Here is a 27801-nt window from a genome sequence, read left to right on the forward strand (position 1 = left end):
CACTTGCAATCATTCGAAATTTTACTTTTTTAAGTAAATTGTATCTCTAGACGCGATGTACGCAAGCCGAAGTCGCTGACCATAGACTAAGTAAGCCGCTGACTGTCAAGATTTGCTGTAATTTTATTGGTTGTACAAACCGGCAACGCTGTTCCCCAATTATACTTCCTCCCTTATAATCCTCGGTGCGTCCGGTGCTTCAAGAATACGACATTTCGTTTTCAGGGAGGTCGTGTGAGGGAGCATTCCCAGGAGCTCCCAGGGACCACTCCCTTCTCTCGCTTTCAAGAATAGGTACACAGTTGTGATAGTACCCTCGAATAGTCTACTGCTTTCAGAAACGAGTAACTGGAATCCAAGTTCTAAACGTCAGTTTACTATTTTTTATTTGCTTGAAAACAGACATCTTACAAATAGTTTTTTTTAGATCTTAGTATCAACCAGAGTAGTAGTGGAGTGCCCAGAGTCTTTTACCTCGGAATTCAATTGCTGTGAATGTATTAATGTGAAACCTTCTCTATTCTGTTTTATAGATAAAATACTAAAATGTTTACCCATTTTTTTTCGTTGCTTTTAATTTTTTATTTTAGTAATTTTAGTAAATTCTTAATTATTTCCTTCTAAATTTTTTGACTTTTTTTAATTATTTTTCTAAGTAAATTTATTGAAATAAATAAATCTAATGCATAAGCTATACCTATTCTGCTTATATTCTAATCATTGAAATTTTGATTGAAATCGAATTATACACGGTGGCGCGTCATATACGACGCGTTTTTTTGCAGGGAGAACAAAAGTTTGTATTGAAGTGAAATTTTGTAAGCTTATGTAAGTCAATTTTAAGCATTTTCTTAAAGTATGTAGAATTCTACAGGGTGTCCCCAAAAAGTTACACATCAAAATTATGTTTTTTGTAATGGAAAACCCTATATATTAATTGATTTTTTGGATTCTAGTAAAAAAATAAAGGTTTGTTTGATTAGAAAAGTATATGACTAAAATGTATAGTTTTTGAAATACATTCACTGGCACGAAAACCGGGCACCTTAAAACTTTGATGTATTTTAAAGGTTGTAATATATTTTGTTTTAATGAGCTGATTTTGATAATTTTTTAAGCAGTGTGTAGCTAAAGTATTTGACTTTTTAATATCTTTTTATAAATTAAAAATGAAACTCCCCATCTGTTAATTATACGAGGAAAAACAAATTATTTATATTTTACACCCTGTGGAATATGTTAAAACAGCAAGAAATTAAAAAATTATTTTATCATCTAGATACTTCCTTTCTCGGAAGAAGTTGCGTTTCGTTTCCAAAAAAGAGTTGCGTTGCGTTGCGTTTTTTGGTTCATCTCATTTAGCTTTATTTTTGTTGGATAGATTTGCTTTTGAAGAAGACAGAAGCTTTTGCTTTTGGGCCTAGTGAACACATCTAGTAAGTTCTGGTCTCGAAGCAGGCCTTCTTGACAGAAGATTTGCTTCATTTAATCTTCTTCTTGAAGAATTGTACTTAAGGAACATACATATTAACTAAGAAAATAGTCCGTTAGTTAATATGTATGTTCCTTAAGTGCAATTCATTATCAATTTGAAAAGCTGGCAAACGGCGATTTCTTAGCGATAAACTTACAATAAGTCGATCGTCTCGATTAGAAGTTCTCATACGAAGGAGGAGGACGTCTAGATTAACGTCCTCATGGTCATAGTTCAAAAACCACTTAGCATGCTCTATGTTATTAAGGTATTTTTGGAACCGGAATTGGTATGGCAAATTCACTGAAGTAAACAAATATAGATATATATTTGACTCACCTTGTATATCTATAAAAATATTTTTGAAATGTGTACTACCATTAAACACACATATTTTGTAAAAAGCTCGCAGTGACAATCTCAAATAGGAATCCTTATAGGAACAGAGCTTTTCCGGAATACGGAGCCATCTTGTATGTATGCATTTGTATATGTGTGTTTATTTAAATACTAAAGTGAAAGCAACGAATTTAAATGGGTAAACTTTGTAATATATTTTATTTACAATACAATGCAAAAAGTTTTATAAAAATTCGTTCACAGTAAATGAATTCCGAGGTTTGTATCCCATAAGGGCTTAAAGCACTCCACTAGAGTGTCTCAACATTGAAACAATGCAATTATTTAGATGAGGATGAGGATCTTGTCACTGGATTTTCAGATGATTCCCTTAACGATAAGGACTACGCACCGAAAGGTGAAAGCTCATCAGACAGCGATGTACAACCCGGAAATTATACCATGAAAAATGATAATGATAATGTAACAGGTGAACAACCAGAACCTGTTAAGAAGAAAAGACCTTCTGAAAGGCTTATCAGGTCATAATAGAAGGCAGGCTTGGTTACATGGTTTTCTTATGTATAAATTACGGTTATAGTGGAATATATCGCTTTGAATATGGATAAAAACTCAAAAAGTATATATATTTTTTGAACAATTTTAAATTTAGATATTAGTCGTTTTTGTTTGTACCCGCTGTATTAATGTCGATTTTAAATTGAAAATAATACGTCTCTGAATAAAGTTTCTGTATTGACTAAAGTGCAAGACATGCAAAAAAGCCCTTTTGTTGATCTTACGGGAGACACAAAGACTTGGGACACAAACAAATCAACCTACACTTGCAATCATTCGAAATTTTACTTTTTTAAGTAAATTGTATCTCTAGACGCGATGTACGCAAGCCGAAGTCGCTGACCATAGACTAAGTAAGCCGCTGACTGTCAAGATTTGCTGTAATTTTATTGGTTGTACAAACCGGCAACGCTGTTCCCCAATTATACTTCCTCCCTTATAATCCTCGGTGCGTCCGGTGCTTCAAGAATACGACATTTCGTTTTCAGGGAGGTCGTGTGAGGGAGCATTCCCCGGGAGCTCCCAGGGACCACTCCCTTCTCTCGCTTTCAAGAATAGGTACACAGTTGTGATAGTACCCTCGAATAGTCTACTGCTTTCAGAAACGAGTAACTGGAATCCAAGTTCTAAACGTCAGTTTACTATTTTTTATTTGCTTGAAAACAGACATCTTACAAATAGTTTTTTTTAGATCTTAGTATCAACCAGAGTAGTGGAGTGCCCAGAGTCTTTTACCTCGGAATTCAATTGCTGTGAATGTATTAATGTGAAACCTTCTCTATTCTGTTTTATAGATAAAATACTAAAATGTTTACCCATTTTTTTTCGTTGCTTTTAATTTTTTATTTTAGTAATTTTAGTAAATTCTTAATTATTTCCTTCTAAATTTTTTGACTTTTTTTAATTATTTTTCTAAGTAAATTTATTGAAATAAATAAATCTAATGCATAAGCTATACCTATTCTGCTTATATTCTAATCATTGAAATTTTGATTGAAATCGAATTATACACGGTGGCGCGTCATATACGACGCGTTTTTTGCAGGGAGAACAAAAGTTTGTATTGAAGTGAAATTTTGTAAGCTTATGTAAGTCAATTTTAAGCATTTTCTTAAAGTATGTAGAATTCTACAGGGTGTCCCCAAAAAAGTTACACATCAAAATTATGTTTTTTGTAATGGAAAACCCTATATATTAATTGATTTTTGGATTCTAGTAAAAAAATAAAGGTTTGTTTGATTAGAAAAGTATATGACTAAAATGTATAGTTTTTGAAATACATTCACTGGCACGAAAACCGGGCACCTTAAAACTTTGATGTATTTTAAAGGTTGTAATATATTTTGTTTTAATGAGCTGATTTTGATAATTTTTTAAGCAGTGTGTAGCTAAAGTATTTGACTTTTTAATATCTTTTTATAAATTAAAAATGACACTCCCCATCTGTTAATTATACGAGGAAAAACAAATTATTGATATTTTACACCCTGTGGAATATGTTAAAACAGCAAGAAATTAAAAAATTATTTTATCATCTAGATACTTCCTTTCTCGGAAGAAGTTGCGTTTCGTTTCCAAAAAGAGTTGCGTTGCGTTGCGTTTTTGGTTCATCTCATTTAGCTTTATTTTTGTTGGATAGATTTGCTTTTGAAGAAGACAGAAGCTTTTGCTTTTGGGCCTAGTGAACACATCTAGTAAGTTCTGGTCTCGAAGCAGGCCTTCTTGACAGAAGATTTGCTTCATTTAATCTTCTTCTTGAAGAATTGTACTTAAGGAACATACATATTAACTCAAAGAAAATAGTCCGTTAGTTAATATGTATGTTCCTTAAAGTGCAATTCATTATCAATTTGAAAAGCTGGCAAACGGCGATTTCTTAGCGATAAACTTACAATAAGTCGATCGTCTCGATTAGAAGTTCTCATACGAAGGAGGAGGACGTCTAGATTAACGTCCTCATGGTCATAGTTCAAAAACCACTTAGCATGCTCTATGTTATTAAGGTATTTTTGGAACCGGAATTGGTATGGCAAATTCACTGAAGTAAACAAATATAGATATATATTTGACTCACCTTGTATATCTATAAAAATATTTTTGAAATGTGTACTACCATTAAACACACATATTTTGTAAAAAGCTCGCAGTGACAATCTCAAATAGGAATCCTTATAGGAACAGAGCTTTTCCGGAATACGGAGCCATCTTGTATGTATGCATTTGTATATGTGTGTTTATTTAAATACTAAAGTGAAAGCAACGAATTTAAATGGGTAAACTTTGTAATATATTTTATTTACAATACAATGCAAAAAGTTTTATAAAAATTCGTTCACAGTAAATGAATTCCGAGGTTTGTATCCCATAAGGGCTTAAAGCACTCCACTAGAGTGTCTCAACATTGAAACAATGCAATTATTTAGATGAGGATGAGGATCTTGTCACTGGATTTTCAGATGATTCCCTTAACGATAAGGACTACGCACCGAAAGGTGAAAGCTCATCAGACAGCGATGTACAACCCGGAAATTATACCATGAAAAATGATAATGATAATGTAACAGGTGAACAACCAGAACCTGTTAAGAAGAAAAGACCTTCTGAAAGGCTTATCAGGTCATAATAGAAGGCAGGCTTGGTTACATGGTCGAATAATTCAAAAAAACAAGAAACGTAAGATAACTAAAGCTGAAGTGAGCAAACGGAAAAACAAACTTTAATTTACACTTTACCTAACCAGACTGGTCAATTGCAAGATGTGTGCAAAGTATTTTTTCTCAAGACACTTGCATGCAATGCGACTATGTTAAAAAATTCAAATGACGCTTCGTTAACACCACAAAGAGACAGGCGCGGTGCAGCACCTGCTAACAAATGTGATCGCGACATTATAAGAGAACACATACAAACCTTCAATCCATGTATTAGTCATTATTGTCGTTAACATTCCCCCAATCAGCTTTATCTTCCAAACAACATTACAGCAAATTTATGCATTCGCATTACAATGACAGGTACCCGAATAATAAGGTATCTTATCAAACTTACCGTAAAGTGCTAACAGAAATGTATATAAGTTTTACAAAATTAGGCAATGAGGAATGTGATGCTTGCATGCAGCATATCCAGCATGTTAAATCTCACAAATTCCAAACTGAAATTAAAGAGCAGCCTATAGTTGAAAAGAGCAGATGACAGTTGAAGGAGACCTGACAGTTGATGACCGTTCAAAAAGGGTAGCGTAAAGTTGAGGAAGATATCGACCCCACAAGTGTCTCTGCGACAAAAATTGCTTCACCTCGTGAAATATTGAGTGAGTCAAACATCAATAATTATTATCCCAGTCTTACAGAAACATCTGTTAAATATCAAGAAACGTGTGGGGCTTGCAAGAAATGGATAGAGCACTCTGAAAAAGCAAAAATATCAAGGACGGAATAGAGGAATGATTTAACTAAGGTAAAGCTCATGACAACTTCTATACGAAGCGTAGATTTGCAAAAAGTTATTATGCTTCCTCGCATACCGGGGAGCAAAAACACTTGCTTTACAAGACGCATTATAGCATTTCACCAAACATTCGCCACAATGGAAAACAAATCCTCAAAGATAACAAAAAAGATATTTCTGTTTTATGGAACGAGGCACTTGCCGGTAGGAAGGCAGAAGAGATAGCATCTACGTTTTACAAGACACTTCTTGAAGGAAGAGACGTGGAACATATCTTATTTACAATGCTTGGTTTCGATGGTGAATTCAAATCTTATAGTGGCAAATGACATAACTAACAAGTATTTTGAAGCCGGACGTACATTCATGAGTGAGGATTCAGTGCATCATGGCGTTGAAATGTCAATGAAACACATGCCTGGGGGAAATGTTTATGACTAGAAGGATATTGTCACTGCAGTGCAAAATTCCTATGGAAAAAAGATTAATGTTATAAACATGAAAAATGAAGACATTTTAAAATGTGTTAGTGGGGAAAGCAAATCAAGATTGAGAAATAAAGATAAGCCTTACCTTGGTGATATATTTGTTGTCCAATTTAGAAGAGGTAGCAGATCGATGTTCTATAAAAATATGACCGAAGAAGATTTTTCTGAGGTGAACTTTAGACTCGATATTCCAGAATAATTAAGATCTGACGCTAGAGGAGTTCCACCAGATAAAAAAAGTGACATCATTTCACATCTTTGTTCATTGATGCCCGAAAATAGACGAGAATTTTTGGCTACAATTACCAACTACTGATGGAGTAGACGATTTAGTGAATAATGTTTAAAACATGAAATATGTGTACTAGTAAGTATTTTATAATTTTTCCACAAGAAAATTATTTTTTGTCTTTCCTTTGTATTATTATTCTCTTTACTCCCAAGAAATATTCACATACTGCTTCAGCATGTTACAAAAAATATTGAGGAAAATGGCAGTAAGTATTTCTCTGCCGAAAATTCATTTAGACCAACTAATTTAGGTTTTTTAATAAAATGGCATTTTTAAATTATTTTTAAAAATATAACATAGGTCAAAAATTAACAGCGAAGTACTGTGGAAAAAAAATTAAACCAAAATATCTCCATTGTTTTTTTTGTACATACTGCCTTTTACCTTTTCACGGCAGTATAAAACTTTCAAGTTAGCTGAAAATGCGAAGTACGATGATATAATAAATACGTGTAAGAACCATTGCAAATTAACGAGGAATGAGCTACAAATTTTTCACAGAGACGCAGTCAGAAGGTGTAAGAAAATAAGAATTTGTCTAGATCCTATTCATTTAAATAAATTTGTTGGTAGTAATCAGTTTCCTATACCAACTGTAGATGAATTAGCTGTAAAACTAAGAAATAAATCTATTTACACAGTTTTAAATCTTAAAGAAAGATTTTATCATGTGCCTTTAGATCAAGAGAGCATGAAGTATACGTGTTTTAGAACTCCGTTTGGAAAATACTGTTTTAAGAGATTGTCTTTTGGGTTAACTGTGAGTCCTGAGATATTTCAACGCATGAATGAAAATATGTTTGGAGATTTAAATATTGGTATTTGCTTTGACGACTTTATTATTGCGGCAGAAAGTGAAGAAGAGCATGTTAGAATATTTTCACAGGTAATACAAAGAGCAAATAAATATGGAGTTAAATTTAATAAGAATAAAATACAATATAAAGTAAAAGAGGTAAAGTATGTAGGCCAAGTATTTTCAGCTGACGGTGTTAAACCTGATCCTGAATTTCTAAAAGCAATAGCTGATATTAGAATACCAAAGTAGTTAAACTTATACGGGACTGCGACAGTCGGATGGCCAAGAAGGTTACCAAAGATTTTCACCTGTTTTTTTGCGTGTGTACCTGTGGGTTCTTGTAAATTTACCAGAGGCTGTTGAAGAAGGCCTTAATTGGTGTGGTTTAGGTAGGTAGCATGTAAATGTAAATTGTGGTACGTCAGAGCAGTTTGGTGAAGAACTTTGATAGGTTAAAGGTTATCTCCAAATATTGTGATAAGTTATTATTGTGTACGAGAGGTCACGGGGGTCGGGTTTTATCAGTAAATATTGCGATAAGGATGTTTTTCGCTGTTACTCATAGTGCGAGCCATGCCTAGCCTTGTGAAATATATTTTATAAGAAAAGATAAATTAAATTATAAGCACATTTATTTTTATATTCATACTTTCCATAAATATTACAATATCTAATTTAATGAATATAGTTTTTTGCAATAGCGTAATGTTGTAAATATAAGAACCATAACCAATAATAAGAACCATTAAAATAATAATTAACAACAGGATTTTTCTAAACACGTTTATTTTATATTAATTATTCCATTTTTACATTTTCCAGTGTAATGTAAGTTATTTAAATTGCTTTAGTGTTTTATTACCTCCACTTATAATGAGTATTTAGTTTTACAATAATTTAAATATGTAAATGTAAATTACAATGTTTCTATGAATCTAAAATATAATTTTTAGTGAAGAGTGTAATTATTTAAATAACAATTTAAAACAGGATTACTTTAAACACATATATTTTTACAATAATCTTATATGAAAACTGATATGTCTGTAGATCCAAATCTCCACACCTTGTATGAGAAATGTTCTAATATTTGCTATATATCAGTAGATCCGAATGATCCTTCTCCTCTTTCTGTGTCACAAATGCTCTGGAAAATATAATATTAATTAAAATTTAAATTTACTTATATAAATGATTTAAAATACCTGCACTTCTTGCACTTCAGGATAGAATATCCTCTCACAAATCAGCTGTGCGATGCGATCACCTCTCTTTACAATAAAATCGTTCTCAAAATGATTAAACAAAACAATTTAAACTATTCCTCCATAGTCTTCATCTACGACTCCTGCTGTAAAATCTGTTATTAGTTGAACTGGAAATTTTATAATTAAAATAAAATACCTCCAACATCGATGAAATTGTTTATAGCCAGTCCAGATCTGGGTGCAATTCGACCATAACACCCTTTAGGTACTTGATTTTTTAAACCTGTATTTACTATATTTCTGTCTCTTGCTGGTATTATACAGTCATCTATACTTTTTAATTCGAATCCAGCTGATCTAGCTGAACCCTTAACTGGAGCATATGCTGCAGGTGTTGTTCTAACATATTTTAGAACTGTTTGTTTTTCTAGTTTCAATTTCAACATAAGGGGTTAAATAAAAAAAAATAAATAAAGTAAGTGGATTAATCTAACAATTTATATAACCCCAGGGAAGTAAATCTGTTGTAATATAATTAACAATTCTTTTATCGTCGTATGGAGTTAGAGCAATTTTTGTCTGGATTATTGTATATACCTCATGTTTTTTACTCCGAATTAATGTTTCTTTGACAGACAAATTGCTATTATTAAATAGACATTCAAAATAATTCTCAAAAGTAATTGTTTTTAGTGATGCACTTGTTATTCCCTTATCCATTTTAACAATTTTATTTGCATTGTTTTGTAACGTTTTAAATGTTTTTAAAAACATTTTAGATTTCAAACCAATAAATTCAACCATTATGTTTCCATTATTTTCATCCTTCATCAAACCTAATACTATTTTATTTACTAAAGGAATATTAAATTGATTGTTTTCTGAATAGTCAGAGGTACCAAATTTATTTATATCTTCTCTAATATGTTCATATATATTATCAACAAAAAAATGGTATATTAAGGAATCTGTATCGGAATATAATAATTTAGCATTGTTATTACATTTGGGTTTAATGTAGTTGTAATGAAAATCATAAACTATGGTTTTTGAAATGTCTAAAATACTGAATCCTACATAAATTGGTTTGTTAAATTTAATATTTATCCTTTTCATTTCTATAATAACCATACTATCATTGAATATGGTAAGATTATAGAAATTTGGTTTGGAAATGTAAGATTTTGCACCATATCTACCTTCCCATTGTGTAACTAATTTAACATCTTTATATTTCCTTACATTCTCCATAGTTTTACCAAAAACTGCATTATTCGTTAACTTATAAAATTTTTTCTCAAAATCATTTTTACTCTGTTTTCTTAATTGTGTATTTAAATCGATGTAACTTTTTAACCAAGGAGATTGATTAAATTTTAAAATTTTATGAACTACTTCTAAACCTAAACTTACTGCTTGTTTTAAATTTGTATAATGAATAATGTACTTTTTCTTATTAAATAGTGTGGTTAAGAGTTTCATTTGTTTTGATGATTTTATAGGTGATACCATACGCTCTGGACATATATGTAAATCTTTGTGAAGATTATATAATTTTGTAGGACAATCTAAATCAACCTCAAGTATATAACCGATATTATAATCATTAGGGGTGTTCAATATATTTTCATAATAAAAATCGATACTTTCTACCTACTGAAAATCGCCAAAAGGTAAGAATTGACTCATGGCTGTACCATATAAGTTATTTACATCAAAATACATAAGGTATGATGATTGAAGGGTAGTGTTATACTCATTTCCCATAAAGACGTTATTTGCTTTCCCATATCGGTTACTACATTGTGATATTCCACCTCTAATACCTCTTTCGATAAACATTAATTTATCAATATCAGTTAATAACTCTAAAGTAATTCCAGATACTTTTAAACAACTATCGTATGCTAAACCTGGAGCTGTGTACTACTTTAAACATTCTAAATTATATGTTTTTAAACAAACCTTACAAACATTTTCAAATACATCAGCTAAAAGCAATACATCTGTTTTTAAATATAATCCCATATATTCACAAAGATTTTGAATTTTAAATCTATCCCATACTTTTATAGCATGATCATATTCACATTGTTCTATACCAGATTTTCTTAAATTACTATAGAAACACTCAAGGGCTGGTAATTTTAATTCGTTTAATTTAACCCAACAATCAAGATATTCATACGGAAAATACCTTTTTTCGATACTAACAAAAATTCATATCTTCATTTCTACAGAAACTTCTGGTTATAACCTTTTCTGAATTAGTGAGATATGAACTCAATTTATCTAAGCTACTAGCCATAAATCGAAATGAATCGAGAAATCGAAGCTGTACAGATGTATTTTCAATGTATTTAGTAAAAGCTATATATTTTTCTTTATTTACTGGAAGTAAGTTTATCATTCCTGGTATTTCTGTTGCTAATGTCCTAATAATAAAGTGACTATCGTAGCCTGATAAATTGTGAAATATTACTGGGATAACATGATCACTTTTATAATTTATATTGCAGGAGCCGTGAGCACTACCTCTATATTAACCTGTGAAATGACAATGATCCTTTACTTTAATGTCATCTTATGCAAATTGTTTTTCGTATATGACATACATTGGAAGAATAAAAATCGAGTAATTGTTGATTTGATAAAGGATGCATAGGAATTGGATTTAAAAAAATATTATTTATTTCCATACTTACTTGACATAAACGTTTAACAAACCACTTAATACAATCTTTACCTGTATAGCACTCAAATTTTGAAAGAGAATTATTAAATCTACACAAGATATATAAATATATATATATATATATATATATATATATATATATATATATATATATATATATATATATATATATATATATATATATATATATATATATATATATATATATATATATATATATATATATATATATATATATATATATATATATATATATATAATATATAATATGCTATATACTACATGGAATATGTTTCTGTACTTTAATTTGAGTAGCAGTAATATTAAAAATTTTCACATTTTTCTAAGATACTTTCTAAATTCGGAAAAGAATAGATTTAAACATCTATCGCAGAAATATTTTTTAATTTTCAAGTTACCCGTTTGTCTGCCCAATAAGCGTGATAAGTCTTTTATTAATGCAAAATGATATATTTTTTAGCAGTTAAATAATAAAAACACAGAACGTTTCCGATAAACGACAATTCAACACATTTAATCAACTATAAATCACAAATAATACGTCAGGAAACTTTAATAAACACAGACAGCATTGAAACGAGCGTGCTGAAGTGTCTCATCACACTGGCGCGACCGACAGCGGTCCGTACTTATCTTTCCAAAAATAAATCAATTTTGTTTATATAATCATATTTCTAACACGGCCAATTCTGACACGGACTTCGCTCTCGAAGTCATTCTATTCGGAATCGGCTATTGAATATCAGGAAGGAATTCTTCATTGCTATCCACCAAAGGTGATATTCTGAATAGTCAGTTGTTCTTATAGGAATTGGTGTCTTAATTAGAGAGGTTTCTTTATAACGAATCCAGCTACTACTCTATTAGCTAATCAATTTACTCATAACCTTCCAGACTTTCAATACTCATTTATTACATTCTCACAAATATTTTTTTCAATCTTATATGTTACATGTTACTTCAACATTTAAACAACAGTGCAAAGCGTCCATTCTTTCAACAGTCAAATATAACAACAGTGCAAAGCGTCCATGCTTTCAACACTCTACAACAGTGCAAAGCGTCCATTCTTTCAACAGTCAAATATAACAACAGTGCAAAGCGTCCATGCTTTCAACACTCTACAACAGTGCAAAGCGTCCATGCTTTCAACACTCAAATACTACATCAGTGCAAAGCGTCCATGCTTTCAACACTTTACAACAGTGCAAAGCGTCCATGCTTTCAACACTACCACAGTGCAGAGCGTTCATGCTTTCAATACTCTACCACAGTGCAAAGCGTCCATGCTTTCAACACTCTACCACAGTGCAAAGCGTTCATGCTTTCAACACTCTACCACAGTGCAAAGCGTCCATGCTTTCAACACTCTACAACAGTGCAAAGCGTCCATGCTTTCAACACTCTACCACAGTGCAAAGCGTCCATGCTTTCAACACTCTACAACAGTGCAAAGCGTCCATGCTTTAAACACTCTACCACAGTGCAAAGCGTCCACGCTTTCAACACTCAAATACTACATCAGTGCAAAGCGTCCATGCTTTCAACACTCGATAACAGTGCAAAGCGTCCATGCTTTCAACACTCAAATACTACATCAGTGCAAAGCGTCCATGCTTTCAACACTCTACAATAGTGCAAAGCGTCCATGCTTACAACACTCTACCACAGTGCAAAGCGTCCATGCTTTCAACACTCTACAACAGTGCAAAGTGTCCATGCTTTCAACACTGTACAACAGTGCAAAGCGACCATGCTTTCAACACTCAAATACTACAACAGTGCAAACCATCCATGCTTTCAACACTCTACAACAGTGCAAAGCGTCCATGCTTTCAACACTCTAAAACAGTGCAAAGCGTCCATGCTTTCAACACTCAAATACTACAACAGTGCAAAGAGTCCATGCTTTCAACACTCAAATACTACAACAGTGCAAAGCGTCCATGCTTTCAACACTCAAATACTACAACAGTGCAAAACGTTCATGCTTTCAACACTCAAATACTACAACAGTGCAAAGCGTCCATGCTTTCAACACTCAAATACTACAACAGTGCAAAGCGTCCATGCTTTCAACACCTAAATATTACTAAAACATTACTAAATTATTACATTACTAACAGCACTCACACACTCACACATTACTCACAGTGCAAAGCGTCCATGATTTCAACACATTCATTTATAACACGTGTCATTCGTATTCCGATATCTACATTAACTAATTATAATTAATATTTTTATCATAATTTTTTTTATATTTCTGCAATACATACCAAAACTTAAGTAGACAATGACTAATAAACAAAACTAGTTCAACACATACAAAAAATAAGTGCCATCTCAGTAATGCATCTCATCTATTAATAATTTGTGTTTTAAAATTAGTTAGTTGAAATCCCCTGCATAAAACCACAGATAAAATAAACTCACCTGGAATTTTTGCATTTTGAATAAAACAAACTGAGAAAAATAGAAACAAACATAACAAATGCAACTGAATAATATTACTATTTGCGAGTAATAATTAATAAGTTCAGTTAGAATGTTTAATTTTCCTAATATTTGAAAATTTTACTAAGTGCATGGGTGATGTAGTTGTGCAACGGAACGTTGCGCATCGCTTTGTTGCGCAATTTGTTTGATAATGTATGGGCCGCCTAAATCAATTTTTTTTTGGTGCTGCTAAGAAAATCATTATAATAAACTTGATTCTGTACCCTGATGTGTACCAATATCCTCTGACTATGTGCTAATAAGTTAATTTTCATGCATATTTTCATCGATAGGTTTATAGCTTCTGAATAACGGTCTAGGCAAAGCATCTAGCTCATTTGTTGGCTCAGAATTAGAATTATTAGAGTTAAAAAACTCGCATTTTCATTTGGAGAACATTGTATTTATTTCAAACATTAGAAGATTATTGAACATCAATATTTATTTCAAGCCAATAATCAATAAGAATATTTATTATTCGTATAATTTAACAAAATTACTGTAAATTACTATAAATAATGAAAAAAACATGTAAAAAAACACAAATTGTTGGTTAGGTTCAAAATTTCTTTTCTCTTTTTTAATTAATTTTAAGTCTAGGATACAAAATACAAAATAGGACAAAAATAGGAAATAAATACTAGGACTATCCGGCAATTCTCTTCCTAAATAAATTTTAAGGTAGTTAACATCATTAGGCATTTGCATCCTGCTCCTCCTAGGTGCCTTCTCTGTTGAGGTTGGCGATTAATATGGCATATGACTCTCTGTCCAGAGCTTTGTGAATAAGGGTGTTTTCGGCGGTGTGGGTCCAATCTCTTATGTTACCTAGCCATGATTTCTTTTTTCTCCCTATGCTACGTTTTCCATCGATTTTTCCTTCTATTATCAGCTGTATTTCTTATCATATTGACATTTGCATAAAGGTGTGTATTTTGAGTTGCCACCCAAAATTGATTTTGAGGCGGTTTACACGCTCGAAGGGGTGGGGACTTTTAGTATGTTAATCTGATCCACATTGACTAACTATACACAAAAATTCAGTTTTAGGGCATTTTGTTCCACGAGGCATCTTAATAGTCCTGGACTCAAATCCTGGTAATCAAAACAATCTATTAATTAACTCAACGTCAAATTTTGGTTATTGACTACTCCACGCTAGTTTCTGTATGTGAAATTATTACAAAGGTACATGAAATTTTCAATAACTCTCATTGACAGTTTGTTACCCAAAAGTTCATTTTCAGTGTAGTTTATATATAAGACGAGAGAAAGCAAAATTTCCTGTCAAAGCAGACCTATTACATCGGATCTATGCCTATTGTTACGTTTTCAATTTATTTTCTATTAAGTTAGTATTAGCCTATTGATTTTATATTACTCATTATTATGTATAGAATTTATTTAATATATTATTATTTCACAAGTCTGATTTATCTCATAAAAAATCAATTAATTTTAAATTCTACTTTACAAATAATATAACTATTCAGATAAATATCCTTCGTTTAATATATGTTGTTTTTAGTTTGTGCAACAATACTTGTAATACTTAAATAGACATAAATGTAATTTCTCATAACATTTAAACACATAATATAATCAAAGTTCAATTATTTAATATTAAGGCTTTTATAATAGTCCAATAAATGTTTTAACTTTAATGGATGTGTAATATATGCCAATATATGATGTTCTTCATGTATACAGGGTTGTTCACCACATACGACACGGAGTATTGTAGCTAAACGATGAGATTTTTACAAATTGTAAGTTTTGGTTCGATGAAGGACTATTAGAGGTACAATTTAAAAATAATTTTACAAGATAAGGAGTGTCCCAAATAAGTAAAAAATATCAAAGTTGTATTTTTTTAAATGGAACACCCTGTATATTATTACATTTTTAGTTTCTACGATTAAAATAAAGGTAAATTTGATTAAGGTTTATTATACTTAAACCTTACCGTTTTTGAAATATTTTCAATGTTGTGAAATTGCAGTAAAAATTTTAAGGCTTCATTTCTCCAAGGGTATCAAAGTTTTTAATACTAAATATTTACTGAAGTTTATTTATTGATCAGTTATTTTGTTGCAATAATAAAAATAATACTACCTTATACAGAGTGCCTAAAAATTAATTTTAAATAATTATTAGCTTCAAACGGCAATAACTTGTTTAATTTAAACGGAACACCTTGTATATTTTACGAGAATCAGATGCACAATTTAATTGTCTATCAAATTATATTATACCATTTTTTACCTATCTCTTTAAGTTTCCATAGAAAATGCATTTTCTTGTAATTTAGAACTTATTTATCAATATACCCATGGAATATTGACATTTTAGATTATTTTTAAAGATGTACCAAATTTTTAAAGAGTACAGATACTAAAATTGTCGATATAATTTGTTTATTTTATTAAAAAATAAAAAAAAAATGTTTAAATATTTGTTAAAGAGGACCAATTAATATGATTCCAGTATTCAAACTACATTAACTGACTGTTTGCGTTGATTAATAATAATTGCTCCAAATACTAAAAAACTGAATTTTGTATGGGTATTAGACAGTGTGATAAAAAGTAACACCTTAAAAATGATATTTCATTTTTTAATAAATGCTTATTTATAACAACAGAGACTTTAATTTGATAACTTATTATTATATTGATTTCTGACTCAAATCCACATTTATTTATAATAATTTATTAACAGTTCCCGCCAAAAAGTTTGCTACAAATCGGAAAGATCTTTGGTATTGAATTATCCAAAAATGTTCAAGAGAAATTAATTTGAAGAATGAATTGAAAAATATTTGACTTATTATCGATATTTGAATATCATGACGTAATTAATATTACCTTAATTGATAACTTAATATTATTATATTATTATAATGAATTAATTTATTAAGACGACACCGCCATTGGCGCAGAAAGCATGGAAGACTCGCAAACGCTGCTAGACAGGGTTCATGAAGCTAGTTGTTGCGAATGGGGTATTAATATAAATATCAAGAAGACGAAATGGATGTTTGTGGCCCACAAATTGTGGGTAAAATACAAATTAATCCAATCCCGATAAAAATTAAAGGACACAATATTGAACAGGTACCTACCACATTTTAGATACTTATTTAGAAAACTGCCTAAATAGTGAAAATACATGTGACGAAGAAGTAAAGGCAGGAATTGAAATGGCACGTAGAACATTCAAAAAATGGAATACCACGCTCACTAATAGAAACCTGTCATTGAAAATCCGATTACGAACACTACGTTGTTATATATGGTCCACTCTTCTTTACGGATACGAGATATGGTCGCTAAAAGTCGAGAATATAAATAAAATAGAAGCTTTTGAAATTTGGTGCTACCGGAGAATCCTTAAGATTTCTTTGACTGAACATACAAGCAACAAAGAAGTTCTTGGACAGCTAAATAAAGATCGGGAACTTTTAACCACCATCAAGGCCAGAAAGGTTAGCTACTTGGAACACATAATGCGTGGCACCAAATATTATATTCCTCGTTTGATCATTCAAGGAAAAGTCGAAAGTAGAAGATGGGTAGGTAGAAAGAAACTGTCATGGCTGATAAATATACGAAACTGGACCGGTCTGGAGGTGGAGAGGCTGTTTCATGCAGCAGAAGATAGAGAACTCTTCAAGTAAATAGTCATAGAGATCGCCAACGCCTGAAGACAGGCGCAAGAAGATAATGAATTAATAGCATTTGCTTGTGAAGTATCTAGGTATCTGAAATGTCGTATTAGATATCAAGATAGTGAAAAGGTACCAAAGAAAAATGGTAACGTACTCCGTTTAACATTATGTGCCAATTTTCATAAATATAAAATGATATATTTCTATTTATGGCACATTTAACTCCAAATAAACATTTATTTTGCATGAAATGAATTTGAATAAACAAACAGATACATAATATAAAAATGCATTTATGTAAACCCCTTTATTAATAATAAGCTATTCACACCCTATTCTGTGGGTTTAATTTAACCTAGCATTAAAATTATATAATTTATCATTATTAGCCTTTATAAAGCGTATTACGAAATAACTTTATTAAATTCTTTCGTCTGATTTTTGCCCGTTCCTTTATATTCCTAAACAAATACTTACCTTAGCTGCTAGTCTTTTATGCGTCTGAAAAGGTTAACTTATTACCTTCTGAAGTAAATTGAATAAGATAACATTAAATACCAAATCGTGATAGTAACACTTATTTTAGAATAAATTACCACTAATAAAGTTTAGCTTTTTTTCGTTAAAGATATTTATAGACTGGTATCTGATTACAAGATATACTCGTTAAGGTTTAGATAGACTTTTTTGACCACCCAACTGAAACATTTTTGTAACAGACATTTTTGTAAATAAAAAGTTAAAAGTAAAGTCATGATTTAAACCGTTAACTATAAAATATTGACAATCCAATTATTTGTTCTCTCGTGGCTCTTCATTTTAATATTTACGAGATATTTTTAATAATACTAAATAAATAAATAATAACTTTATTTCAAATTTGTTACACAAATTAACAAAATGAAATGATGTCAAAAAAAATACAGTTATACAAAATTTTTACATTTATCCAAAATAATCATTTAAACAATATCTATGGTTCCATTTCAATTAGCATTTTTTAGTCTCTTTTTTGAATAGTTTTAAACTTTCAATTGTCTTTAATCTTAGAGGTAGCTTATTAAAACATTTTATGCACATATATTCTGGGTTCCTTTCAGTTAATTCAAGGCGATGGGATAAAAAAGATACTCCGCTCTGGTGGTAGACTGGTTTCTATTTGGGGCTTGGAATAGATCTTTATTTATACAGGGTATCCCAGAAATAAGTGCAAGTATTTTAAGGGGTGGTAGATCTCGATAAAAGAAACATATTTTCTCTTTATCGTTTTTCAAATAAGTTGAAAATAACGGAGTTATTTTACTTTGAAAAGTAAAAAAAATGATTTTTTGCTAATATTTTGAGAACCACTGTATCTTTTCTGGATTTTTTTTTCTTGTAAATTTAATCTAATACCTATGTTGCCATATTATCAAGAAATTATATTTTTTAACTAAAAACTAAAAAAAATTCCAAAAAATTTTAAAAAAAATTTCGAATTTTAATTTTTTTTTTCGCGAAAAAAACCTCATAGGCGTGTTTCTAGAGTTGAACCTCGGGTTGAACTCTACTACCAGTTAAAATACCTGCACTTATTTCTGGGACACCCTGTATATACGAATATGAGACATTCGTATACATACAAAGCATAAACTGTCATAATCCCCAGTTTTCTGAAAATCGATCTACATGACTGATTGTATTCCAATTTCTGTATTACTCTTATAATACGTTTTTGAGCAACAAATATATTTGGCATGTTTTTATTGCGGCCCCAGAATATTATACCATAATTTAAGACCGATTTGAAATTTGAGAAATACAATATTTTTAAAAAGTGGATTCATATACTGTATGATCGAAAAAAAAACGACATCCAGCTGGCTGAAAAATGACAATCGATGGCATTTCCCATATAAATTTACATATAAAAAATGACAGCGATCTTCATTTCATAGCCATCGCTGACGCCGTTTTTTTTCGATCATACGGTATTTACCTACTACTCTGATTCCGTAACTCACTGAGCATAGTTTTTCTAATAATGTAGTAGCGTGGAACAACCAATCTAAATTTTCATTAATATACAGCCCAAGATATTTTGTATTCTAAGACGACAATATGATGAGTTATAACTCGTTATAACTCAAGAAAGGGGAACACAATAGATATCTGTAAGGTCGCGGTGATTAATCCCCCTCCTTAACATTCTACATTCTGCAACCCCCTCGATGATAGTCTTGCAAGGTCCAATTTTTCTCTTGGTCTTGCTGCAAAACTTTGAATGTACTTAAGTAAAGATTTTTACAAGAGGCAATTTCCACAAAATCTTCTTAAAAATCTAGTTTTTAAAGTAAATGAAACTTTAAACAAGGAAGTAATTGGTAATAACTTTTGTCATATTTATTTATGGTTTTCCGTTGGTTTGGTTTCGTTACTACTAGAATTATTTTATTCAGATAGACATTTTATTACTTATTTTAATATACAGGGTGGTCCGAACTCTATTCCGGAAATTTCGGCAGCATATTCTGCAGATAAAAATAACCAAAAAGTTCGGTTAAATGTATGTCCTAAAAGACTTAGTTTCGGAGATACAGGGTGTAAAAGTTTTATTTCGATTTTTCCAAATAATTGCTGATGTAACGTCAATATTTGGATGAAAATTAGTATCCGGAAGTTTTTTGGCATGAGAAATTTGATTTTGATGTCAATATGAGTAGTATCTGTAGGGGCGCGACCTACAAGTCTTTTAACTGTTTTGAAGAGTAATAACTATTCGTCCGTATCTGTATAAAACTCCTGAATGAAAAAAAAGATCTTTTATTCCCGTGACTTTTTACGTAAAAAATGTCTCTTGGTAAAAATCGCAACGAGCAACCGTTCTCATGATATTTAGTCATAAATAGTCAATACATGTCATTATAAAAAATAAACACGTTGAGTACCTAGATAATTATTTGACTGAAATAATAAATTTGGGAAATTTTTATTTTTTTAAATTAATCATAATTTTTTTGCAAAAAAATGATGATAAAACAGTTTTTGTTGACTTTTTGACACAACATTTTAAACACACATTTCAAATTTATGATTTCAATCTAATAACTATTTAGTCAACATGTTTAATTTACGTCAATATGATAGGTATTGATAATTTCGATTTCAATTATCTCGAGAACCTGTAGCGATTTTTACCAGGAGACCTTTTTTACGCAAAAAAAAACGTTGTAAATGTATATATTTTTTTACTCAGTAGGTTTATAAGTAGTAAGTATAGTAAGTTTCCGGAATACAGTTCGGCCCACCCTATATAATATTATGATTACCTATAATCGAGTTACAATATAAGTATATTATCTACTTCTCCAAAAATCTTTAAATTACGGAGTATACTTAGTCTCAAAGCATATTATGTTAAACTAATGCAACTTTTTCAACTATTGTAGTATTATTATTATTATTATTATTATTATTATTATTATTGTTTAATCCCAATTTAAAAAAAATAAAATAAACAAGAAATCTAGAAATAGTCGAAATGGCGTTTGCAGGTTTAGGACCAGGAAATAAACAACCTTTTATTTAAAAAATTGCCGACGTTTCGACGAGTACTTTCGTCTTCATCAAGGCTATTTTCAGCTAAATTGTTATTATTTTCAGCTCTAAAAATAGTATCATCATCATCATCATCATCATTTCCAGATTATTAAAATTTCCAATTATGATGAGTACATATACATTCTTACATATTTATTATCTCCCTGTAATTGAGTCCATGATTGTTTCTTGTTGGCTGTGCGGGTCCAAGTTATTCCTGCTAATTTCCTAATATCATGGTCCCATCTTAGGTTTAGTCTCCTTCTGGGTATTCTTAATTTCTGGTGGGTACCAGATTTAGACTATAGATGGACCATAACCATCTATTGTGCGTCCTTCTTGTCAGGATTCCTGCCCATTGCCACTTGGGGGATTTGACTCTGCGAATGACATCTCTTACATCTATATTTCGCGGTCTTTCTTTGTTATTCTCAGCATATTTCGTTCCATCGAGCGTTGTGTGACCTGAGGTTTCCTTATAAAGTCGGTTATAAGTGCCAACTAAACCAAACCAAACCCCTACATGGGCACTTAAAACTAGTATAAGATACAATATAATAAATTATTAGAACTTTCTAATTATGTAAATTTGGACAAAAGTAGGTATCAATAATTAGCTTGCAGCATACTAATACCACGCCACCCGCATTGAATGTTATCTATAAAAATTTGTAATCGAATCTCTATAATCAAAAGAATAAAACACTTGTAAAGTAACTCGTAATAGCCATTAATGTTTAAATTTCCTATTGATTCTAAAGGTAATAAAAAGAATCATTGTTAAAAGCCGGTGATCCGTGACTTAAAAAGGTTCCAATTATAACGAAACATTTAAAAGAATGACGTAACAATAAATAGTAAATAAAAAAAGAATTTTCATTAAAAGGTCGGTTTGAAAGTTGCTTGGATAAGTTTTATTTTTTACTTATACCTATCGACTAATTTCGTAGTGTAGCAATTGCAATCATTAGGCTTATTGTATTTAAACTGTATTCATATTCATATATTTCCGATCTCCATCATACCTACTTTAGGGAACTACTATTATACTAGAAATATATATCTATATTTCTTTTCAATTTACAAAATTCTGTCTTTTACAGAATTCAACATAGTTTCAGAATAATCAGAGTTGGAAGAAAAGTTTAATAGAAATTCAGTTGAAGATTCATAAGAATCTAGAGCAGTCAGATGTGGGTCCGTTACAGTAGCCCCCCCCCCGTTTCTCCAAACTCTTTAATATTTTAGCACTATATTGCACCCACCTAGCACTACCTAGCACCCACTTACAGAGCTAGCACCACAACCCCTAGCGAGTTCAGACGGCATCGTTCGCCGGAGCGCATTGAAGCAGCTACGTTCGCCAAACGCATTCCCCACTCCGTTGTCCGCACAGGTTGTCCGTTGTCTCGCCGCCTTTATCGATGGTTGACGAAACAACATGTTTTCCATCCATACCAGTTTGTTTTGGAATGCTTCGAGCAGCATTGAATTTCGTTGCGGTGCAGAGCGCCGACTTCGTTTTTCGTTTCACGAGCGGCCGATCTCTACGTGTCGTTATTTTATAGAAGTAGTAACGGTTGCGTTATGTTATTTATAAATATTTGTTTTTGAGAAGCCTATGGCAAGCCACATCATATAATGTATAAATATACAGGGTGTTCCTTTTAAGAAAACATAACTTTAGTACATATCTTTAAAAATATTCTTTTCATAGAATAACACACTACGCCACTGTATTAACGTAGAAAGTTCTACAATAAACAGTTTTCACCTTTTCCTTTAATACCTTTAAAAATAACAGAGATACAGGGGGTGTCCCAAATTGCAAAATTTTCAAAAAGACTTTGTAGTTCAGAAAATGAGAGAGCAAAAAGAGCTATGAAAATTTTGTTTATGTCATCTTCCATTTGACAAAAAAGTGGGACAGGTTTGTGCCAACCGCACCCTCCTATCTTCACTAATAAAGGAGATACCGTATATAATTTCAACCAAAATGTGAAATTATACGGTATCTCCGTCCAACCCATTTTCGTGTGTTTTACAGGGTATCTTGCTTATGGGTAGAGATACAAAGATGCGGTTTTTACATCACACTGTGTGTACCACTGTGCTACTTTTTTATGACACTAAAGATGCTACATAGGTACACATTTGTCATAGCCCTCTTAATTCCTGAAATACAGGACGAAATTGAAAATGTATTTTTCGAACCCCGTAATATCTCGGTTATCTTATAACTTATCGAAAAGATGAAAGCTGAGCCCAGTATACATTTTCACGTAGAATCCAGTGACGTAACTAGTTTTTCGTTGGGAGCTGTCATTCTCGAAATATAACCTAAACTTATGTTTTTTTTTTGAAATGGGATACCCTATATATTATTTTTTTATTAAATTTGCGTACTAGTGTGTTAGTAAAATAAGCTTCGTCCGACCAAATTTGTGTGACAATTATTCACTCTTCCACACATGTCGATGTACCAGTTTCAATACTCAACTCTACGAGCAGGATCCCCAGGGTAAAGATGATGCACAAGTTTATATTTATAATGTCGGGTCCAGACCAAGGCGACAAAAAATAAACACGATTTTGAGACAAAAACAAGACAAACAAAGTCCAAAGTTTAGTTGTTGCGAATGAGTTTTATTAACCATGTGTGATTTCACTGGTCTCCTAACTGTTGGCAGCACACGCCATCCACACTGCGCCGATAACTTGTCGTAAAATATACGAACAAAATATAGACACTTTGATCTTTACCGACTCGAGACGGGACATTGAAAAATTCAAATTTCCTCGCAACGACCTCTGTGTGCTAGCTCATAAATTATCGCAAATAACTATTATTTTTGCATCATGTTTACTATAATTTTATTGTTAAATAGTATTTTATTTAAATTTTACAATTATGCAACCCCGATATACACCGCGATATTATTCAGCTACATATTATTGTCAGTGATGCCGACCGCAAGTAGTAGGCTTTTTGTCTCTATATCTTTGATCATCACTTCTCACTTGTCACTGTCAGTTCAAATCAGATGTTTTTGGATTTACTATTCCTTTGTTTTGGTTATTGAAATTTTATAATTATCAGATAAAATTTCGTAGTTAAATTGGTTATTTTTGATGTGGATCGCAGTGTGCAATTCGTTTATTTAATTGTGGGAATTTGTGGGTTAAGTTCGTTCATTGACCAGATATGGAATATGGCTGAGGAGAAAGTATTCTAGAACATCGTTTTTTATTTATGCCTTTTTGTGAGTTACTAGATCATGAGACTAGTCAAGATATATACTTCTCTATCTATGTCCTGGAGGGAGATTTCCGGTTGAAATCTGATTTTGTGAAGGAAATCGAATCCTTGCATCACTTCTTGTTTACTCCCCGACCGAGAATATCATCGTGAAGAACTGGCTGCCGTTTCGTGAAGCATTCCCTGTTGGTGAATAGCAGGTCTTCGTAGAGAAGGATTAAGGCTTCCGAAACATATTTGGTCAGAGACGTGGTTGGATTTTGATGGTTTTTATGGACCGCTGACCAATTTCCACAATGGGATTAAAATAACTTAATTTTCCGACCGATATTCCGATTCCACGTGCCCAAGAAGTCCCCGAATAGTTCCAAGGTATGCTACAATTCTTCTGCCTATTCTAAGTCAATGATCAACTGATTTTTATTCGTATTGTTGACTGGTTTTCGACTTTTCCACGCCCACGTGGTGTAGAAAGATTAGTTGAGTGTTATCTTTCTTAAATCTTATTTGGTTGTTCGTAATTGTAGAGCAAGAAGACCGTAGCACAGAACAGTCCAGAATTCCATCCGTTCCTGTTGTCCGTGTAGAGGTACCCATTGGACATCATAAACCCTCGTTGAGGTAAAGTACAGATTTGATTAGTCCTTCTTTATTACCTGTATTAACTCCTACACATTGTGCTATTCCTTGTTCTATAATTGAGGCTCTTTTCTAAGACAACCAATATTATTTAGGATTTTTATGTTCACCAATTGAAACCTCACCAACTTGCCTTTCATCTGTACCTCTGCTAACATCCGTGGGCTCCAGTGACAGTACACCGAGCTGCTGTACCCTGCTGTAGCCACCTCATAGCTATACACCGTAGCTCAGCCGGAGGAACTTCCGAGAAGGTTTCAAGTATATCAAATCGAGTAGAGTAAGACTGTTTAGATATTAGTTAGGATTTGCTATTTGTATTCCGCCCTTAGAGCATACTTAGTTTAAGTTAAGGGGAATGACGTCTTAGTTTTAGTATAGCTTAGACCATTTTCATTTTTCATTTATTCTTATCGATTTAAACTTTACTTCATTTCATATACATTTCATCATTTTCTTTATACATTTAACCTTTTTGATATTTCAATAAATTGCTTAAATATTTTTAGTAGTATTATTTGCAGTCTAGTCTCATAGTTAAGTTAGAGCCACTTAAGTTTAAATAATTATAGTAACATTTGAAGTTCATGGTTGTTACACTCAACAGTTCGAGGTTAGTGTTGAAGTCTAATTAATAGTAACATCTTTTATGCCGAGTTCATAGAGTATAATCTCGTGGCGCCCTTTTATTAAGATCTTTGAACCCCGACCACCCGGCTGTTAAAATTAAAAAGCTAGTGGCCTCTATGCAACTCATTACCGATTAAGTAAACTTAACTGTGTTTTATTGAACTTCAAATTAGAAAGGGCGTGGCAAACAAAACAAAAATGAGACAAAAATGTCGCAGAAATGTATTGGATTTGTCGCAATTTTGTCGTAAAACATTAATGTTTCTGTCTTGTTGTTTAGTATGCTTGGTCTGGACCCGGCATAAGGTTTGAATTTAAATTGTTTTAAAATTATTTATTTTTTAGATACACCCGCATATCTTCCTTTATGAACATCTTTTTGTTATCAAAGAACAGTGTTTCAAAACTTGTAATTTTTTAAATTTTATGTTTTTATTATTATCATTTGAGGAATACAATATATCCCTATAATTAATATAATTCTACAAACATTGTGTCTGGATTTGCATTAACTTTAATCCGGATTTGTATAAAGTATTTTATTCTAATTATATACGACCTCTAAAACTATTTGTACAAATGCGAAAACTGCCAACGTATATATACGTTTCAGTTTTCAAAGTACTTTACTCGCATATATACATGAATTTTCATAGGAAAACTCTAAACCGACCAACATTCGTCGTAAATATCAGCAGCAGGGTAAGCAGTAAAAAGCTTTTAATAAAATAACTATGCACAAAACAGGAAAATGCATAAGTTTTCCGATTTTATTACTTAGCAAGGAATAAATATGAACGGTGGAGGAATTTCTAAAGGAGAGAAAGGCATAAACGTCGTAGTTTATACAAAGTTCGCCTAGAATTTGTACGAATCAAAGAACTCGGCCAATAAACGTAAATTTCCGTGCCGGCGGGTTTATATGGACAACATTTAAATAAGAAAGTTTAGAAATATGTCGTTAATACAAGTCTTTCACGTTCGATAGGTTGCTTTGAGAATTTTCAACGTAATTATTGATCAAAGTATTAATTTTGTGATTTCTGCTGCTAGAGCAATATAAAAATGTAGATTTATACAGGATGTCAAAAAATAGTGTATCTAACTTTGGTGGGTGATTCTACAGATATAAATAAACAAAAAGTTAAGTTAAAATACGCTCCGAAGACGTTACAACCATAGTAGAAGGAAAAGAGTAGTAGCATTGACACAAATATTTTCTGCCAGTTTATACAATCTCTCGAATATCGGCAGATTGCAGAGCGTTTCAGTTGAGTTCCGTTCGTCGACCTGCAAGGTCCTAGCGTTGCGTCCCAGCACAGAGACGGATTGACAAAGAATGAGTGCCTTACTGTATGCTGCTATTGGTTGTAGTAATAATTCAAAAAATTGTGCTTTGAGTTTTTTTTGAGAGTCATTTGTGATCATGTTTGTTTTCAGGTTAATTTTCTCATGACTGATTACTAGGGTTCAGAACCGGAAATTCCCGGTTCTTTTGGGATATCAAAGAAACGGGACTCGAAATTATTAATTCCCGGTTCTTGCGTTACCTTCGGGACTCGGTAACAATAACTAAAAAAATATTCTTTTATTACGTGAGAAAGTAGTGATGCTATATGTCATTGTTCTTGCTTCTTTTCTCTTTTGAAATTTCTGTAATGTTTATTCACAATTATTGTAATTTAAATATGTTATTTTATTATTTAGTATGTGTTGTTTAATGTTTCAGTTATCCCATGAAAATTACCTAACCAATATATTACTACAAAACAAACACATTAATGTTAAAATTAAATTTGTTTTAAATTAAAAAAAAAGTTGTAGAAATATTTAATAATATAAAAATATGTCATTATATTTTTTTTCCGCATTTCTTCACATGAGAAGATTTTCAGATACAGAAGAATTGTTACTTACACGAAATGTGAAAATATTCTGAATTCAAGCAAAGTTTTACCCGATGATCATTTCATTTTATTTTATTGTGAACTCCTATTTTCCTAAATACATCTCTGTGAAACTATGCCGAGTGTCACGACTATACTTTGCCTAGTTATAGACCACGACTATACAGCTCGTTAGTGGTCACGGGACGCGAGAACAAGGTCATATAAAGTGGCAGAAAAAGAACAAAGGGTTTGACAAGGAGTAAAGCTACTAGTTTCCTTATACTATGTTAC

General features: G+C 31.7%; 1 pseudogene; it reads right to left on the minus strand.

The window, feature by feature from the left end:
* Positions 1 to 8277: 8277 nt before the first annotated feature.
* Positions 8278 to 9408, minus strand: LOC115875521 (annotated as a pseudogene).
* Positions 9409 to 27801: the final 18393 nt, after the last annotated feature.

Source organism: Sitophilus oryzae, unplaced genomic scaffold, assembly GCF_002938485.1.
Source record: "Sitophilus oryzae breed Bouriz unplaced genomic scaffold, Soryzae_2.0 scaffold_1058_pilon_pilon, whole genome shotgun sequence".
Classification (NCBI taxonomy): domain Eukaryota; kingdom Metazoa; phylum Arthropoda; class Insecta; order Coleoptera; family Curculionidae; genus Sitophilus; species Sitophilus oryzae.